The sequence below is a fragment of the Triticum urartu genome, chromosome 7, assembly GCF_003073215.2.
Source record: "Triticum urartu cultivar G1812 chromosome 7, Tu2.1, whole genome shotgun sequence".
Lineage (NCBI taxonomy): Eukaryota > Viridiplantae > Streptophyta > Magnoliopsida > Poales > Poaceae > Triticum > Triticum urartu.
This window is the reverse complement of record NC_053028.1, coordinates 550218362-550236841: the sequence shown is the minus strand read 5'-3', so window position 1 is coordinate 550236841 and position 18480 is coordinate 550218362.

Genomic DNA, 18480 nt, shown 5'->3' with positions numbered 1-18480 from the left:
CACAGCATCAGAGCAGCGTCTACCAAGAGGGGACATTTACCGGCAAACAAGGAAGAACATAATCAATGCGATGCAACAAAATGATGCATGATCATGACATGGCAATATGTCGTTGATTGAGCTAATGCAACTAGCAACAAGTTAAATGGAGTTGGTTTGAACACTAGGTTCAAATTCAAATTCAAACTATGAATTCAAATAGTATATTATCATGTTTTGGACTAGACAGTGAGGTTAAGTTGTTAAAACATGCATGAAAATGCCATATTCAGATTCCTTGGATTTTTCTGATCATTTTTCATATATAATTTATTTCATTTGGAGTTACGGTTGAATTTCTATGAATTTTAGAAGTTTATACTAATTTCTGGAATTTTCTGAATTGTTTTTAATCCAGAAAATGAGTTATGGCGTCAGCACTACGTCACCGTGACGTCAGCAGGTCAACTGACCCGGTCCAGGTCAAACCTGACGTGTGGGGTCCACACGTTAGTGACACAGTTAACTAACAAGGTTAACTAAAATTAAACTAAACCTAATCTAGTTTAGTTAAGGCCTGGGCCCACATGTCAGAGGCTAATTAAACTAACTAAATAAATTAACACTAACATAGGTTAATTAGCAGGGCTAGCCCCATGCATCAGTGACCCAGGGTGGTCAAACCCTGGTCAGACGGGGTCAAACCTCCGGTCAAATCGATCAAACCTGCCGGCGACTAACCGCCGGCGAGGTCCGAGACGGTGGCGATGCACGGAATCGCAGCACAGGCCACGGTTCGAGGCGCAGATGGCACCGTTGGGACCCTGAGCCTCGTCCGTGTCGGCTGGTGCTAGTGGGGTCGCCGGAGACGACCTAGATCGACGGCGGTGTCCTCTTCTGCGGCGGCTGGAGTTCGGCGAAGGTGGACAACGTGCTACGGTGCACGGGAGGACGAGTGGGTAGGTGTTCTAGGTTCCTGGGAACGCGCTGAGGACGAAAACATGCTCTGACGCGACGTTTGCGGGCTCTAGCCACGGCGGCGACATGGCCGGCGGCGAGCAAGCTTTCGGGCGGGGTGGTGGAGCTAGCTAGGGCGCAAATTAGGCAACGGGGCATGGGGGAAATGGTGCAGCAGCTCACCGCAGTTCTTCTGGTGCTGCTGGCGAGGCAGGGGAGGCACGGGGTCCGAGAATCGATGGCGGTGATCCACGGGTCCGAGGAGGAAGAAGAGCTCGGAGTCGTCGTCACGGAGCTCCTGGCGGCGCCTGGATTGGTGCGGAGGACGCGGGGGTCGAGGCGGAGCTCGTGGCATAGCTGGATGGCGTGGGAAGGGCGATGGCAGCGGTGAATGGCGGCGGTGCGTCCATGGAGGCTTCGGCCATGGCGGGGAACGGGCGAGGGGGAGAGCGAGGGAGGGAGAGATTGATCCATACGGTTCTGGGGGGTGGCGTGGCGCGACGGAAGGCCCAGGGCGCCCCGAGAAAGTAGGAGGTGGCCGGGCGCGCGCGTGCGTGCCACGGGCACACGCCCTCGTGCCTACTGGCACGAGGTTGAAGACAGGGGAGGAGTTGGGCTGGGCTGGCTACAGTGTTGGGCCGCACAGCTGGGTTGCAGGTAAGCCAGGTAAGTTTCTCCTTTCTCTATTTTATTTCCTGTTTTATATTTTTCTGCAACTTTGTGGCTTTTCTAAAAATGCTTAGGCACTTTCAAAAATCACCAAACTTCTCATGCCCACTGTTTAGCATATAACCAACATGGAACATTTCAGTTTAGGATTATTTGGACATCTAAAATATTCTATAGCATTTAAATGCCCGGATGCAAATAGAGTATGATTTAATTCAGTGACCCTATGATGTCCTAGAAATATGTGCACCATTTCTGTCAGAGGTTTAAGACCAAGGCAAAGATGATGAACATTTTAGAAGGGCATTTCAGGTTCATTGAAAAAGATTTTAGTAAATCCTAGCTAGATTAATGGGGTGCTGGGGGTTCTGTCATCCCCATTTCAATTTTCTGAGTAAAGTAGACATGATGCAACACCATATGTTAGCACTAGGCATTACCAGAACTTGGGATGTGACATGTAATCCGAATGGAGGGAGTATGATGTAAGAGCTAGGGATACGACAGGACAACAGTGTAAAAAACACTACTTGAATGTAAAACTATATGCTAGCGGAATACATTACAGAAAAACACTAAGGCAACATATGCGTGTATGATTGGGAAACTAAGATGGCATTGTAAGAGACCACTAGAACAACACTTCAATGTAAAAAAAGAACATGGTATGGTGGACAGATGAAGTACATGCTGATGAATAACATTGCATAAGATATTGAGAAGCATGATGTCCAAACTAAGCAGATGGCATTGCGAGAGTAGAATGACGGTACTTAGAAAATCACTTAATTGTCTTTAAAAGGTCAAATGACCCCTGAATTTTTCAAATTTTCACAAGATAGTTGTATTAGTGCACGTTAAACGTAGAAAAAAAATTGAAGGCCGTAAGAGGAAGCTATCTCCCGTTCTTCATCAAATATGCATTGTTCCCTCCCGGAACCTCGAACCTTCTAGTGAGTTGCTCCGGTTTGTGCGGGGTGTGTGTCCAAACTTTCGTCAAACAGGCCAATTTTTTTACCACATCATCTTGGTGGCATGACATTAAATCGAGCAAGGTTTCTTGTTTTCTGATCGTTTTTTAATTTTTAGGAATTAAAATGCCATGCTACTCCATGCATGTGTGCCCATGCCTTGAGACCAATATGTTTGAAAATTCCTTCTAATTTACTGCACATGGAATTAACTCGCACACAAGTACACAAAAATATGATTTTTCAAACTGTTATGGTTAGGCGTTGCATGTAGATGCAGTTCAAATTTGAATTACGGTCATTAAATGGTTAGAAAATCACTTAAATGTCTTTAAAAGGTCAAATGAACCCTGAAATTTTCAAAAAAATTCACATTACAGTTGTATTAGTGCATGTTAGACATAGAAAAAAATTTGAAGGCCGTAAGAGAAAGCTATCTCCCGTTCATCATCAAACATGCATTATTCCCTCTCGGAACCACGAACCTTCTAGTGAGTTGCTCCGGTTTGTGAGGGGTGTTTGTCAAAACTTTCATCAAAGAGGCCAATTTTTTTACCACATCATCTTGGTGGCATGACATTAAATCAACCAAGGTTTCATGTTTTTCTGATCATTTTTTTTATTTTTTGGAGTTAAAATGCCATGTCACTCCATGCATACGTATGCATGTGTCCATGTCGTGAGACCAATATGTTTGAAAATTCCTTCTAATTTACTGCGCATGGAATTAACTTGCACACAAGTACACATATATGATTTTTCAAACTGTTTTGGTTAGGCATTGCATGCAGATGTAGTTCAAATTTGAATTACGATCATTAAATGGCTAGAAAATCACTTAAATTTTTTAAAAGGTCAAATGATCCCTAGAATTTTCAAAACTTTCACATTACAATTGTAGTAGTGCACGTTAGTGTAGCGACCCGACCTCAAATGGTCAAGTCTCTGTGCTTCAGTGTCATCCTTGGATCGGTAATGCTGACACACACAGTACTCGAGGATTTATAGCAGAGTAGCAATCACACACTTATTACATCGAATGTCTCCAAAGAGAACTTATTACAAAAATATGGCTTAAGGCCATCTAATGCGATAACAACAGAAGGCTTGGAAGATAAAGTGAGTCCATCAACTCCAACAGCATAGCTGAGCTGCATGGCAACGACCTAATGAACCTTACTCCTTGTTTGAAAAGTCTGCAACATAATACGTTGCAGCCCAAAAACGGGTCAGCACATGGAATATGCTGGCAATATAACGCAGTAGAGCATGAACAGAGTAATGTTATATCTATATGCATATTTAGCCGGTGGAAAGCTCTATGGTTATAGTTTTGCGAAAAGCCAATTTTTCCCTACAACAAAGGAATAGATTTTAATTTAACTATCATGGTGGTTGAACACTATTGAGAAGGTACCCCCAACTCAATCCCAAATTAAAGTAGTTAACAACCCAACAATATTAGTTAAGAGTGATGAGATACATGTGATAACCCAAGTACTAGATACTCAAACTTGTCCATAACCGGGGACATGGCTAACCATGATTAGATTGTACACTCTGCAGAGGTTTGCGCACTTTTCCCCATAAGACTCGATCGCCTCCGTGGATTTCTTGCACTGCATGGTGTTTGAGATACAGATGACCGAGACACAGTCTTTCAGAAACATTAACTCTCTACTCTGGGTAGACCATACCAAACCTACAAAACCCACTACCTGCTGATCTACCTCTTCAAGAGCTTCACGTAACTTACTCAACTATGCTAGAGCCCATAATAGCTTGTGGCTGCACACAAAAGTTTCTAGCATGATCATCTCAGTTCCCTCTGAGCCTGGGTGGCGGTCCAGAGGAAGATCACATGGGTACCCCAGGATTTCCAAACAAAAACAGACAACACTGGGTTCCCCAGGTGCATCAATCCACCCAGATGTTTATTTAAGTTGCTACCTTAAGTTGAACCATTAATTAACAATCTCACATCTGTCATGGATTTCACTCAAACCCAAACCACGTCTACGAGCATAGCATAGCATAGTAATATAAGCAACGCGTAGAAGTAACTCCCAAGGTTTGATAGTAACAGGGCAATAGGTTCTACCTTAACAACTACTTCCCAGCCCACAAGTTAATGACATCCTAATCATGCAATGTTTGAGGATTTGAACTAATGCATAAAAACTGGGTATGGAAAGAGTATGATCAACATGTTACTTGCCTTGCTGACGATCCGCGAATCCTAGGGACTCGTAGTAACACGCTTCGCACTCTGGGTGTTCTATCGCAAACAAACAATAACAATACATAAGCAACACGCAAAGATGCACAAGCAAAACTCAAATAAGAGAGGTTGACCAGAAAGTTCAACTTAAGAACTCCGCTTTGCAAAAAGAATCAAATCAAACGGAGCAACGAAACTCAACGGCGAAAGAAACAAGATCTATTTACTAATCTAGACTAAGGTCAAATTTTACAGTAGAAAAAATGTGTGCAAGTTGGTTAAACACAAAGAGGGTCTCGAGACGAAGATCTAGGCGCTTGAATCACCTAATTCCGACTAACGAGCGAAAAGATAAACAGAAACTAAGATCGGATCACAAATCATAATCAAAAATAATCGCAGATAAATCCGACAAAAAGAAAACTGACGAACAGACTAATGAAAGAGCGTTCGTTAACTGTAACTAACGGGCGAAAGCCGTTCGTTAAAACGAACATACGGACGAACGTCCGCGATTTAGAAGAACCGAGAAAAACCGGCGAACCGATCTAAAAAACGAACTAGGGTTTCTAAAAAAACAGAACGGTTTTTAAAAAAACCGGCGGCTCGGAACTGGCGCGGTACCTCCGGCGAGGCGGGGTTGGGCGGCGGGGCGGCGGGGCTCGGCGGTGGCGCGGGGCGACTGCGGCGGCGGCGTGGTGGTGGGGGTCGGGGCGGCGCGTATATAAGGGGGGGGGCGACTTGGGGGCGGGGGCAAGGCACGACGGAGGAGGAGTCCGGCTCGGATTCCTGTCCAAGTCGGCGGCGGCGGCGCACGCGCGCGAGGAAGGCGGCGGCGGCGATTGGGCCGGCGGCCCGGCTGGGCTTCGGCCCAGTCGGCTGGAGATTTTTTTTAAAACAATTTTGCCGACAAAAATAAAATCCTAGAAAATAAAATTAAAATCTAAAAAAGGCAAAACAAATTTTCACTGTCTAAATAAAATATTTAGAATGAGATGAACATTTTCTTGGCCCTAAAATGCAATTTTGAAAACGTGCAATTTTTCTAATTGCAAATAAAATCCAAATAAAATCAAATAAATGATTTTAACATTTTTCCTCCAATATTTCATTTATTTTGGAAGTCATATTATCTCCTCTCTTATATTTTAATACGAAATATTTTTCGGAGAGAAAAATAATTAAAATCGAAATCCTCGATTCATTATTTGATAAAAATCAAATATGAAAACCGGGAAATCCCCAACTCTCTCCGAGGGTCCTTGAGTTGCTTATGATTTCAAGGATTGCGAAACGAAAATGCAATAAAATATGATATGCATGAATGACTTATGTATAACATTCCAAATTGAAAATTTGGGATGTTACAAACCTACCCCCCTTAAGATGAATCTCGCCCTCGAGATTCGGGTTGGCTAGAAAATAGGTGTGGGTGGTCTCTGAGTAGATCATCCTCTCGTTCCCAGGTGGATTCATCCTCGGTATGGTGGCTCCACTGAACTTTGCAAAACTTGATAACCTTGCTGCGGGTGACTCGGCTGGCAAACTCAAGAATCTTAACTGGCTTCTCCTCATAAGTCAAATCACTATCCAACTGAATCGCCTCCAAGGGTATTGTATGAAGGAAATATGCCCTAGAGGCAATAATAAAGTTATTATTTATTTCCTTATATCATGATAAATGTTTATTATTCATGCTAGAATTGTATTAACCGGAAACATAATACATGTGTGAATACATAGACAAACAGAGTGTCACTAGTATGCCTCTACTTGACTAGCTCGTTGATCAAAGATGGTTATATTTCCTAACCATAGACATGAGCTGTCATTTGATTAATGGGATCACATCATTAGGAGAATGATGTGATTGACTTGACCCATTCCATTAGCTTAGCACTTGATCGTTTAGTTTGTTGCTATGGCTTTCTTCATAACTTATACATGTTCCTATGACTATGAGATTATGCAACTCCCGTTTACCGTAGGAACACTTTGTGTGCTACCAAACGTCACAACGTAACTGGGTGATTATAAAGGTGCTCTACAGGTGTCTCCGAAGGTACTTGTTGGGTTGGCATATTTCGAGATTAGGATTTGTCACTCCGATTGTCGGAGAGGTATCTCTGGGCCCTCTCGGTAATGCACATCACTTAAGCCTTGCAAGCATTGCAACTAACAAGTTAGTTGCGGGATGATGTATTATGGAACGAGTAAAGAGACTTGCCGGTAACGAGATTGAACCAGGTATTGAGATACCGACGATCGAATCTCGGGCAAGTAACATACCGATGACAAAGGGAACAACGTATGTTGTTATGCGGTCTGACCGATAAAGATCTTCATAGAATATGTGGGAGCCAATATGAGCATCCAGGTTCCGCTATTGGTTATTGACCGGAGACATGTCTCGGTCATGTCTACATAGTTCTCGAACCCGTAGGGTCCGCACGCTTAAATTTTCAGTGATGATTGTATTATGAGTTTATGTGATTTGATGTACCGAAGGTAGTTCGGATTCCCGGATGAGATCAGGGACATGAAGAGGAGTCTCTAAATGGTCAAGACGTGAATATTGATATATTGGATGACTATATTCGGACACTGGAAAGGTTCCGAGTGATTCGGGTATTTTCGGGGGTACCGGGGAGTTACGGGAATACGAGGAAGAAGTAATGGGCCTCATGGGCCAAGTGGTGGAAGAGAGGAGGCAGGGCGCGCGGCCCCCCTATCCCAAACCGAATTGGACTAGGGGGCCGGCCCCCCTTTCCTCCTTCTCCTTCCTTCTCCGTCTCCTCCTTCCTTTCCTCCTCCTAGTAGGAGTAGGAAAGGGGAGTCCTACTCCTACTAGGAGGAGGATTCCTCCTCCTGGCGCGCCCATAGAGGGTCGGCCGGCCTCCCCCCTTGCTCCTTTATATACAGGGGCAGGGGGCACCTCTAGACACACAAGTTGATCAGTTGATCTCTCCCAGCCGTGTGCGGTGCCCCCCTCCACCATATTCCACCTCGGTCATATCGTAGCGGTGCTTAGGCGAAGCCCTGCGTCGGTAGCAACATCATCACTGTCACCACGCCGTCGTGTTGACGGAACTCTCCCGTGAAGCTCTGCTAGATCGGAGTTCGCGGGACGTCATCGAGCTGAACGTGTGCTGAACTCGGAGGTGCCGTGCGTTCGGTACTTGGATCGGTCGGATCGTGAAGACGTACGACTACTTCCTCTACATTGTGTCAACACTTCTGTTGCCGGTCTACGAGGGTACGTAGACAACACTCTCCCCTCTCGTTGCTGTGCATCACCATGATCTTGCATGTACGTAGGAATTTTTTTCAAATTACTGCGTTCCAATACAGTGGCATTCGAGCCTAAGTTTTATGCATTGATGTTGTGCACAAGTAGAACACAAGTGAGTTGTGGGCGATATAAGTCATACTTCTTACCAGCATGTCATACTTTGGTTCGGCGGTATTGTTGGATGAAGCGGCCCGGACCGACATTACGCGTACGCTTACGCGAGACTGGTTCTACCGACGTGCTTTGCACACAGGTGGCTGGCGGGTGTCAGTTTCTCCAACTTTAGTTGAACCAAGTGTGGCTACGCCCGGTCCTTGCGAAGGTTAAAACAACACCAACTTGACAAACTATCATTGTGGTTTTGATGCGTAGGTAAGAACGGTTCTTGCTTAGCCCGTAGCAGCCACGTAAAACTTGCAACAACAAAGTAGAGGACGTCTAACTTGTTTTTGCAGGGCATGTTGTGATGTGATATGGTCAAGACATGATGCTAAATTTTATTGTATGAGATGATCATGTTTTGTAACCGAGTTATCGGCAACTGGCAGGAGCCATATGGTTGTCGCTTTATTGTATGCAATGCAATTGCGCTGTAATGCTTTACTTTATCACTAAGCGGTAGCGATAGTCGTGGAAGCATAAGATTGGCGAGATGACAACGATGCTATGATGGTGATCAAGGTGTCGCGCCGGTGATGATGGTGATCATGACGGTGCTTTGGAGATGGAGATCACAAGCACAAGATGATGATGGCCATATGATATCACTTATATTGATTGCATGTGATGTTTATCTTTTATTCATCTTATCTTGCTTTGATTGACGGTAGCATTATAAGATGATCTCTCACTAAATTTCAAGATAAAAGTGTTCTCCCTGAGTATGCACCGTTGCCAAAGTTTGTCGTGCCCAGACACCACGTGATAATCGGGTGTGATAAGCTCTACGTCCATCTACAACGGGTGCAAGCCAGTTTTGCACATGCAGAATACTCAGGTTAAACTTGACGAGCCTAGCATATGCAGATATGGCCTCGGAACACTAAGACCGAAAGGTCGAGCGTGAATCATATAGTAGATATGATCAACATATTGATGTTCACCATTGAAAGCTACTCCATTTCACGTGATGATCGGTTATGGTTTAGTTGATTTGGATCACGTGATCACTTAGAAGATTAGAGGGATGTCTTTCTAAGTGGGAGTTCTTAAGTAATATAATTAATTGAACTTAAATTTATCATGAACTTAGTACCTGATAGTATCTTGCTTGTCTATGTTTGATTGTAGATAGATGGCCCGTGCTGTTGTTCCGTTGAATTTTAATGTGTTCCTTGAGAAAGCAAAGTTGAAAGATGATGGTAGCAATTACACGGACTGGGTCCGTAACTTGAGGATTATCCTCATTGCTGCACAGAAGAATTACATCCTGGAAGCACCGCTAGGTGCCAGGCCTGCTGCTGGAGCAACACCAGATGTTATGAACGTCTGGCAGAGCAAAGCTGATGACTACTCAATAGTTCAGTGTGCCATGCTTTACGGCTTAGAATCAGGACTTCAACGACGTTTTGAACGTCAAGGAGCATATGAGATGTTCCAGGAGTTGAAGTTAATATTTCAAGCAAATGCCCGGATTGAGAGATATGAAGTCTCAAATAAATTCTATAGCTGCAAGATGGAGGAGAATAGTTCTGTTAGTGAACATATACTCAAAATGTCCGGGTATCATAATCACTTGACTCAACTGGGAGTTAATCTTCCTGTTGATAGTGTCATTGATAGAGTTCTTCAATCACTGCCGCCAAGCTACAAGAGCTTCGTGATGAACTATAACATGCAAGGGATGGATAAGACAATTCCCGAGTTCTTCGCAATGCTAAAGGCTGCGGAGGTAGAAATCAAGAAGGAGCATCAAGTGTTGATGGTCAACAAGACCGCCAGTTTCAAGAAAAAGGGCAAAGGGAAGAAGAAGGGGAACTTCAAGAAGAATAGTAAGCAAGTTACTGCTCAGGAGAAGAAACCAAAATCTGGACCTAAGCCTAAAACTGAGTGCTTCTACTGCAAGCAGACTGGACACTGGAAGCGGAACTGCCCCAAGTATTTGGCGGATAAGAAGGATGGCAAGGTGAACAAAGGTATATGTGATATACATGTTATTGATGTGTACCTACTAGAGCTCACAGTAGCACCTGGGTATTTGATACTGGTTCTGTTGCTAACATTTGCAACTCGAAACAGGGACTATGGATTAAGCGAACACTGGCAAAGGACGAGGTGACGATGCGCGTAGGAAATGGTTCCAAAGTCGATGTGATCGCGGTCGGCACGCTACCTCTACATCTACCTTCGGGATTAGTTTTAGACCTATTATTTGGTGCCAACGTTGAGCATGGACATTATATCGGGATCTGGTTTGATGCGAGAGGGTTATTCATTTAAATCAGAGAATAATGGTTGTTCTATTTATATGAGTAATATATTTTATGGTCATGCACCCTTGAAGAGTGGTCTATTTTTGATAAATCTCGATAGTAGTGATACACATATTCATAATGTTGAAACCAAAAGATGCAGAGTTGATAATGATAGTGCAACTTATTTGTGGCATTGCTGTTTAGGTCATATCGGTGTAAAGCGCATGAGGAAACTCCATACTGATGGACTTTTGGAATCACTTGATTATGAATCACTTGGTACTTGCGAACCGTGCCTCATGGGCAAGATGACCAAAACACCGTTCTCCGGTACTATGGAGAGAGCAACGGATTTGTTGGAAATCATACATACAAATGTATGTGGTCCGATGAACATTGAGGCTCGTGGCGGATATAATTATTTTCTCACCTTCATAGATGATTTAAGCAGATATGGGTATATCTACTTGATGAAACATAAGTCTGAAACATTTGAAAAGTTCAAAGAATTTCAGAGTGAAGTTGAAAATCATCGTAACAAGAAAATAAAGTTTCTACGATCTGATCGTGGAGGAGAATATTTGAGTTACGAGTTTGGTCTACATTTGAAACAATGCGGAATAGTTTCGCAACTCACGCCACCCGGAACACCACAGCGTAATGGTGTGTCCAAACGTCGTAATCGTACTTTACTAGATATGGTGCGATCTATGATGTCTCTTACAGATTTACCGCTATTGTTTTGGGGTTATGCTTTAGAGACAGCTGCATTCACGTTAAATAGGGCACCATTGAAATCTGTTGAGACGACGCCTTATGAACTGTGGTTTGGCAAGAAACCAAAGTTGTCATTTCTGAAAGTTTGGGGCTGCGATGCTTATGTGAAAAAACTTCAACCTGATAAGCTCAAACCCAAATCGGAGAAATGTGTCTTCATAGGATACCCAAAGGAAACTGTTGGGTACACCTTCTATCACAGATCCGAAGGCAAGACTTTCGTTGCTAAGAATGGATCCTTTCTAGAGAAGGAGTTTCTCTCGAAAGAAGTGAGTGGGAGGAAAGTAGAACTTGATGAGGTAACTGTACCTGCTCCCTTATTGGAAAGTGGTACATCACAGAAACCGGTTTCTGTGACACCTACACCAATTAGCGAGGAAGCTAATGATAATGATCATGAAACTTCAGATCAAGTTACTACCGAACCTCGTAGATCAACCAGAATAAGATCCACACCAGAGTGGTACGGTAATCCTGTTATGGAAGTCATGCTACTAGATCATGATGAACCTACGAACTATGAAGAAGCGATGGTGAGCCCAGATTCCGCAAAATGGCTAGAAGCCATGAAATCTGAGATGGGATCCATGTATGAGAACAAAGTGTGGACTTTGGTTGACTTGCCCGTTGATCGGCAAGCAATTGAGAATAAATGGATCTTCAAGAAGAAGACTGACGCTAATGTTATTGTCTACAAAGCTTGACTTGTTGCAAAAGGTTTTCGACAAGTTCAAGGGATTGACTACGATGAGACCTTCTCACCCATAGCGATGCTTAAGTCTGTCCGAATCATGTTAGCAATTGCCGCATTTTATGATTATGAAATTTGGCAAATGGATGTTAAAACTGCATTCCTGAATGGATTTCTGGAAGAAGAGTTGTATATGATGCAGCCAGAAGGTTTTGTCGATCCAAAGGGAGCTAACAAAGTGTGCAAGCTCCAGCGATCCATTTATGGACTGGTGCAAGCCTCTCGGAGTTGGAATAAACGCTTTGATAGTGTTTTCAAAGCATTTGGTTTTGTACAGACTTTTGGAGAAGCCTGTATTTACAAGAAAGTGAGTGGGAGCTCTATAACATTTCTGATATTATATGTGGATGCCATATTATTGATTGGAAATGATATAGAATTTCTTGATAGCATAAAGGGATACTTGAATAAGAGTTTTTCAATGAAAGACCTCGGTGAAGCTGCTTACATATTGGGCATTAAGATCTATAGAGATAGATCAAGACGCTTAATTGGACTTTCACAAAGCACATACCTTGACAAAGTTTTGAAGAAGTTCAAAATGGATCAAGCAAAGAAAGGGTTCTTGCCTGTGTTACAAGGTGTGAAGTTGAGTAAGACTCAATGTCCGACCACCGCAGAAGATAGAGAGAAAATGAAAGATGTTCCCTATGCTTCAGCCATAGGCTCTACCATGTATGCAATGCTGTGTACCAGACCTGATGTGTGCCTTGCTATAAGTCTAGCAGGGAGGTACCAAAGTAATCCAGGAGTGGATCACTGGACAGCGGTCAAGAACATCCTGAAATACCTGAAAAGGACTAAGGATATGTTTCTCGTATATGGAGGTGACAAAGAGCTCATCGTAAATGGTTACGTTGATGCAAGCTTTGACACTAATCCGGATGATTCTAAATCGCAAACCGGATACGTGTTTATACTGAATGGTGGAGCTATCAGTTGGTGCAGTTCTAAACAAAGCGTCGTGGCGGGATCTACATGTGAAGTGGAGTACATAGCTGCTTCGGAAGCAGCAAATGAAGGAGTCTGGATGAAGGAGTTCATATCCGATCTAGGTGTCATACCTAGTGCATCGGGTCCAATGAAAATCTTTTGTGACAATACTGGTGCAATTGCCTTGGCGAAGGAATCCAGATTTCACAAGAGGACCAAGCACATCAAGAGACGCTTCAATTCCATTCGGGATTGAGTCCAAGTGGGAGACATAGAAATTTGCAAGATACAAACAGATTTGAATGCTGCAGACCCGCTGACTAAGCCTCTTCCATGAGCAAAACATGATCAACACCAAGGCTCCATGGGTGTTAGAATCATTACTGTGTAATCTAGATTATTGACTCTAGTGCAAGTGGGAGACTGAAGGAAATATGCCCTAGAGGCAATAATAAAGTTATTATTTATTTCCTTATATCATGATAAATGTTAATTATTCATGCTAGAATTGTATTAACCGGAAACATAATACAGGTGTGAATACATAGACAAATAGAGTGTCACTAGTATGCCTCTATTTGACTAGCTCGTTGATCGAAGATGGTTATGTTTCTTAACCATAGACATGAGATGTCATTTGATTAACGGGATCACATCATTAGGAGAATGATGTGATTGACTTGACCCATTCCATTAGCTTAGCACTTGGTCGTTTAGTTTGTTGCTATTGCTTTCTTCATAACTTATACATGTTCCTATGACTATGAGATTATGCAACTCCCGTTTACCGGAGGAACACTTTGTGTGCTACCAAATGTCACAACATAACTGGGTGATTATAAAGGTGCTCTACAGGTGTCTCCGAAGGTACTTGTTGGGTTGGCGTATTTCGAGATTAGGATTTGTCACTCCGATTGTCGGAGAGGTATCTCTGGGCCCTCTCGGTAATGCACATCACTTAAGCCTTGCAAGCATTGCAACTAATAAGTTAGTTGCGGGATGATGTATTATGGAACGAGTAAAGAGACTTGCCGGTAACGAGATTGAACTAGGTATTGAGATACCAACGATCGAATCTCGGGCAAGTAACATACCGATGACAAAGGGAACAACGTATGTTGTTATGTGATCTGACCGATAAAGATCTTCGTAGAATATGTGGGAGCCAATATGAGCATCCAGGTTCTGCTATTGGTTATTGATCGGAGACATGTCTCGGTCATGTCTACATAGTTCTCGAACCCGTAGGGTCCGCACGCTTAAAGTTTCGGTGACGATTGTATTATGAGTTTATGTGATTTGATGTACCGAAGGTAGTTCGGAGTCCCGGATGAGATCGGGGACATGACGAGGAGGCTCGAAATGGCCGAGACGTAAAGATCGATATATTGGACGACTTTCGGTGTCAAAACCGGCGGATCTCGGGTAGGGGGTCCCGAACTGTGCGTCTAGGCCGGATGGTAATAGGAGACGAGGGACACAATGTTTTACCCAGGTTTGGGCCCTCTTGATGGAGGTAAATCCCTACGTCCTGCTTGATTAATATTGATGATATGGGTAGTACAAGAGTAGATCTACCATGAGATCGAGGAGGCTAAACCCTAAAAGCTAGCCTATGGTATGATTGTTGTATGATGAAGTTGTCCTATGGACTAAAACCCTCCGGTTTATATAGACACTGGAGAGGGTTAGGGTTACACAAAGTCAATTACAATGGTAGGAGATCTTGATATCCGCATCGCCAAGCTTGCCTTCCACGCCAAGGAAAGTCCCATCCGGACACGGGACGGAGTCTTCAATCTTGTATCTTCATAGTCCTGGAGTTCGGCTGAAGGTATAGTCCGGCTACCCGAACACCCCCTAATCTGGGACTACCTCAGTAGCCCCTGAACCAGGCTTCAATGACGACGAGTCCGGCGCGCAGATTGTCTTCGGCATTGCAAGGCGGGTTCCTCCTCCAAATTCTTCATAAAAGTTTGTAAACACCAAGAGTAGTGTCCGGCTCTGCAAAATAAGCTTCCACGTATTGCCATAGAGAGAATAATATTAACACAAATCTAATCTGCTAACGTATTCCGCAGTGTGACATCACACTACGGCCAAGCCTTTATTCGAATCGTTTTCACTTCTCCTCCTCAGCGTGTTTTGCGAGGCGGTTTCCTTGGCACGTCTTGTCAAAGCAGAGATCGTGTCCCCTTTGTTTACGGGATTCTCGTTAATACGGACGTGGGTAACCCAACCGCGCCACTTATCACGGCGCTTGGGAGGCAAGCGAGTTTTACTAGGCTGGTGGGGATGCATAGTCGCATCCGCCCATATAAGGGGATAAGGACCCACCTTTTTACCTATGCCTTCTTCCTCCTTTGCCTACCCATCTTCTGCGCACCCGAGCTCCAACGCCCAAGCCCGCACTTCCTACCTCCACCCTCTCCAACAATGTCCGGAGCGGGAGGCAAGTGGATGGTCTACTCCGTCATGGAGGGCCATGTCAAAAGGTTAAGGAAGGCCGGATACTTGTCCAAAGACATCGTGCACCGGCTTCCTGAGGAGGGGCAGCTTCTCCCCACCCCAAGGCCCCATGAGAGGGTAGTATTTCTTCCCCACTTCCTCCGCGGACTGGGTTTTCCTCTCCACCCATTTGTCTGCGGGCTCATGTTCTACTATGGCCTAGATTTCCATGATCTGGCCCCGAACTTCATCCTCAATATCTTGGCATTTATCGTCGTGTGCGAGGCTTTCCTCTACATTCGCCCCCATTTCGGCCTCTGGCTCAAGACCTTCAACGTCAAGCCAAAGGTGGTGCGCGGCAACCAGGCGGAGTGTGGAGGTGCCATGGCGGGCAAAATTGCCAACGTCCTATGGCTCGAGGGCTCCTTTGTGGAGACCTTGAAGGGGTGGCAGTCAGGGTGGTTTTACATCACCGAGCCACGCGATCCGAAGTGGATCGCAGCCCCTGAATTCCGATCCGGACCCCCTACGCGGCTCACGTCCTGGAAGGAGACGAGCTTGTCGTGGGGCGACGAAGAAGAGTTGACCGGACTACAAAAATGCATCCAGTCCCTAGTGAGCAAGCAGCTCAAGCTTGTCAATGTAATCCAGGTCATGCTCGTCCGCCGGATCCTTCCGTTTCAAGAACGGGACTTCAATTTGTGGGAGTTCAACCCGGCGCAGCACCGAACTCTAAGCAGGCTCTTCGACACGACGTACGAAGATGTCTGGAGGGGGCTAACCAAAGGCGTCGAGGCTCCCACATTCGCCTCCGAAGACCGCGGATTCAGCTCGCAGCATCCTGCTGGCGAGGTAAGATATTTTCATCTTTTACAGGATGTTAAGTTTTTTCATAGTTTGACTCTATGCGGGATCTAAACTCCCTCACCTTTGACAGGATTGGCGGGAGAAGTCCGGACAGATTAACTGTCCGGCTCCCTTGCCCGAAGACCCAGCCCCTGCTCTCCTAGAGAAGCTGCTGGTTCCGGCACCTTATGTGGTGCCGGAGAAGAAGGCCAAGAAGAAGAAGGCCACGAGGACTCAAAAGAGTTCCCGGCATATGGTGGTGTCGGACTCGTCGTTCGACGAGTCCGAGACGCACTCCTCCCGTGATGGCGAGGAGGAGGAAGAATAAACCTCTCCCCCTCCAGCGGGAGGAGGAAAGAAGAGGGAGGCCGCCCCAGTAGGGGAGGCCGAGGGGTCCAAGAAGAGGAAAACCCCTCCGCCGGACTACGTCCCCGACGCCGACGAGGACGAAGAGGGGTGGCTGGACAGGGCCAAGCGTCCGGTGAGATCGTAAGTGTTCGGATACCAGAGTAACTCGTGATATTCCTTTTATTGCACAGCTTTCCCTAATGTCAGATATAATCATGCAGTCCACCCAAGGACGGGCTCGACGAGTCGTCGAGCGGCTCCCTGGATTCATCAGACGTGAATTTAGTTCCGACCGCTGCTTCCCCCTGTGCTGCGGATGACGCCGAAGTGGCGTCGCGACAAGCTCCGGGGCGAGAGGAGGCGGTCCAGGAGGAGCCGCGAGGTGACCTCCCGGACTCCAGGAGTGAAGGGGACAAGACCCCCCTGGGCTCCAAGTCCGGCTTTAAGCCGGACACTGCGCCGGAATCATCAACGGTTCCAGAGCGCGATAGGCGAACTCCTGCCAAGAGGAGCAAGCCCACTGAGCCGGCGTCCTCCGTCCAATCGGAGGCGCCGGACAATCTGCTGGAGGAGCTTAAGGGCGCCTCCATCGACGAGGAGCACCGTGCCATCATGAGTACGGTGATCCAGAAGGTTTGGTCCGCCAAAAGCGGACTGACTGAAGCTTGTGCTAGCCTTCTAACAGGCTTCAAGGTAAGTAAAAATATGTAAAAATATTACCGTATAGACAGTAGCCCCTGATGCTCTGTTTGGCGTTCGGAAGGAAAATCCGAATAGAGGATCTATTAAATATCGCAGGAGTCTAACTAAAAAGGAGTAAATATACGTATGTAGGCTTCGCTGCTGGCCACCGCCGCACTGACTGCGGAGGTGGGTGCCCTGAAGCAGGGCCTCGAGCGGACCGAGCAAGAGCTCGGCCTTGCCAAATGGCAGCTCGAGGAGAAAGAAGGTAAGAGATACCTTATAGAAAAAATGCCTATAGGGAGGCGCAATTGCAAAAAATGACAGGAGTATACTGCTTATTGTAGGGGCCACAACTGAGGTGGCGACCCTCAAGCAGGCGCTGTCCGAGGCCGAGAAGAAAGCGGCCACGGAGCGCGTCGAGCAGGAGAAATTTGAGGCGCAAGTCGGCGAGGTGCGGCAAGAGCTTTAGGTTCTCATGCAAAAACATGAGAGTTTGGAGCTCGACTCGAAGACGCGAGCGTCCGAGCTTGCTGCGGCCCTTAAAACTGCCAAATCTGCCAAGGCCGAAGCCCAGAAGGCCCTCCAGGAATTGGATGCAGTGAAAAAGATAGCGGCGGGTAAGGCATTCTATATGCAAAGCAGACATATAAAAGTAAACTACTTGTTACTTACCCGAATCCGGAGCTCTCCAGGGGCATTTGCAGATCTTCCCCGCAGCGTATCCGATGCCGCCGCATTCTACCGAGCCGAGGAAGGCAGCTCGACGGAGAAGGTGTTCTGGTCTCAGTACGCTGAGGCCGGACACCCTGTGCCCTTGAGAGACCAGCTAAAGCAGCTGGTCGAGCTCCACAAGGCGGCCGAACAGGCCCTGAAGGGCTTCATAGTTCGGCTGTGGCCTAGAGAGGCCCTGCCTGGGAGCTACTTCGGACTAGTGCAGCGGCTGGTGGAGGCTTGTCCAAGGCTCAAGGTCATCAAGCACTCCGTCTGCATCGAAGGTGCCCGTAGGGCCCTTGCCCGTGCAAAGGTGCATTGGGGTAAGCTGGACGGTGAGAAGCTTGTGAAGGACGGGCCGCCGCCGGGGAAGGAGCATCGCAAGCCCGAGAACTATTACAAGGATGTTCTTGCTAGTACCCGCCTTGTGGCGGATGAATGTACGAAGGATGTAATTTTTGAATGAACTCGCTCATGTT